Below are 2,864 nucleotides of genomic sequence, written 5' to 3' on the forward strand. Positions count from 1 at the left end.
GTCACTAAATTCGGGAATAATTCTAACCGTAATTCGGTATCGGAAGGACTAGCCTAATCCGGATTCACAAAATTTTGTCTCCAGGTTTTCTAATGATAAAGCTGGAGATAGTAACTCTAGCGACCCAAACCCACTTCTTCTCTATTCAATAAAACATATTTTAATTCTTAGCACGAAATATCTCATTTTTTTTTCATCTAGCTCTGCTGCGTTCAATTTTTTATACATTTTTTTTACATTAACCGATTAAATTATCTCAATTGTTGAGTTTATACCAACTTCCTATTAAAAAGATAAGAAATAAACACATTTACAAATATCTATAAAATACACTGTCTTTGGATAAATATTTTAACGCTGACGCTATTTTGTGGAAGTTATTTCAACTGAGAGTACCTCAGGGGAGAGTACAAACCATGGGGAAAAGCTGTACGGCATATCACATTCTAATTATCAGATTTTATCATATGTTGTTTCGATAGTCAGTCTTTGCTAAATTTTTGTAATAAATTGTAACTCATAGCATTACAAAAACAGATCCGCTATAAGTGGTGCACAGTTAGTCCCAATTGGAATTCCGATAACCTGCAGACGATATACGGAATCTCAAAAGCGAACAAAAATGTTATCTAGTAAAAATTCAAGGGCATATATAGTATCAAAGCATGTCCAATTGACAAAGTTTTGTTTTTTTATTGCTACCAAAAAATTACCTAAAAGAGTAATTAAGTTGAACATATATATTCACATTCAGACTTTTTAAATGCCCATTTAATTAGGTGGGTGAATTTTTTCTTAATGAGAATGTGAGGCAAATTATGTGGTATACAGGGTAGAAAAATCAAAACTTTAACAGATATAAAATCACCAATATAAGCATGCAATTTATCAAGTACTTCCAACGAGTTCTTGACACTCCAAAAGTAATTAATTCCACTATTTTCGAAGGCCTTATTTGAACAATTTATTATCAGGTTTTTGATTGTACCAAGTGTACTGGTAAGAAGAATAGACAATTTAGTAGTGGAACAATGGCTTGCCTGAAGACGAAATAAATCTATATTTGTAAGGTGTTTTGTGTAGCTTCGGAATCCAATACATAGTTGGGACTTTCGTTGTTTTTGGTTCTGCTTGTAATGACGGCGTGCACAGAGTTGACGGCAATTGTAAAATGCGCTTTTAAAAGTAGCTTTATACAACCATGTAAATCATACATTTCAAACAGGAAGTTTTTTTTATGATGAAAGGATGAACACTAGCCATTAACATCCAAATTATTAAAAAAAGTTCTCAAAATAAAATCTATGAAGTATGAAACAAACATGGAAACGGCAAAAACATATGTAACTTGTAACATTAAATAAGCATAAAATAGAGTTTTTGACCTGAAATTTGTACAAATTTAACGTACTTTCTTGCATTTCGTACAGTAGATATTTTAGGATTCAGACTATAAAGTCAAACGAACTTTACCTAAAAAAAATCCAAATTGGCCATGGAGGATGTGTTGGAAATGAAGTTCGTTATATGTAAGAAGTAGACATTTTTAAAGCTTAATATTAGAACATGGAAGAATCGTTAAAATAAATATGTACTTGCTATTTTCATATTGCGAAATGACTTGATATTCTAAATGTGCATAAAAAGAGGTTTCAAAAAATTGCAATATAAGAAGGATTCGATAGTCCAGACTGAACACCTGAATTTTCCAAACTGTCCAGCCATTATGTTACAGATTAAAGAAATGACGTTTTAACGCTATTTTTGTTATTAGGGTCCATGACATAGTCGCTAATTGTCTCCATTACACTGTTCTAAGCATATTTTTTTTTTAACATTTTCAGAATGTGCATTTGCTGTACTTTGTTATTCGAAAGAAAAAGAAATATGTTGAACGTTTATGTTTAAAGTTATGTGATAAACTAATTGTCCAGTGTTTTTGTTACGCTTACGTTTTCTGGGGGAAAATAGCGGTAAATGATTTTAGTAATTTAAAGACGTTACGTTTTTGGACTCAGCTTTGTGCACGCCATCAAAGTGGTAGCTAAAAGTTTATGTTTATTACAGATGTCGTTTTCTGAAAATGGAGTCAGTTGGAATGTTGGTGAATTGGTGATTTCTTTTTTCAGAACCTCAATGTAACAATAATAATATTATAAGCAGCTTTATCGATCGGGACAAAAACAAATTCCTTGGCTAGTTCTTTTAGTTTATGTTTGATACGAGAAATAGGTTTATTGTGGTTATTGTTAATAGTAAAACTATTTTATATTAATGCTATATTAATATCTCAAAGATTAAATGAAAATACTGTCTTTCCACAATATATCGACAATGGTCTTCTGATAATTTGATCGATTAGAAAATTATTCCTACTACATGTTTGAAAATTTATGTTTATCTGTTTATATATAGATATAGCAAGATGAGGTATGAGTGCCAATGAGACAACTATCCATCCAAATAACAATTTATAAAAGTAAACAATTATAGGTCAAGGTACTGCCTCCAACACGGAGCGTTGGCTCACACCGAACAACAATATTTCAATATTGCTCTTTTACACATGCGTATGACTCTGGTCTGGCTGAGGCCAATAAGAATATAGAACTAGAGGCTCCCTAAAGCTTGTGTCGCTCACCTGATTCTATTTGGGATTTTGAAATATTAAAAAATGTAAAAATTTGTAACAGATACTTATAATGATGTTTTAGGCAAAATTTGGTTTAATATTGTTTTTTTTGGTTACATTTCTTTCAGAAGTTCTCTTAAAAAAGACATTTGTGTGTATTTCCTATAGGGTACCATGTTCAACTAAGTCCCCGTCTGGCGGTCATCTTGGATAATGGATCTGCTACAAAGTA

Source organism: Mytilus edulis, chromosome 12 (assembly GCF_963676685.1).
Source record: "Mytilus edulis chromosome 12, xbMytEdul2.2, whole genome shotgun sequence".
In the NCBI taxonomy this organism is placed as follows: domain Eukaryota; kingdom Metazoa; phylum Mollusca; class Bivalvia; order Mytilida; family Mytilidae; genus Mytilus; species Mytilus edulis.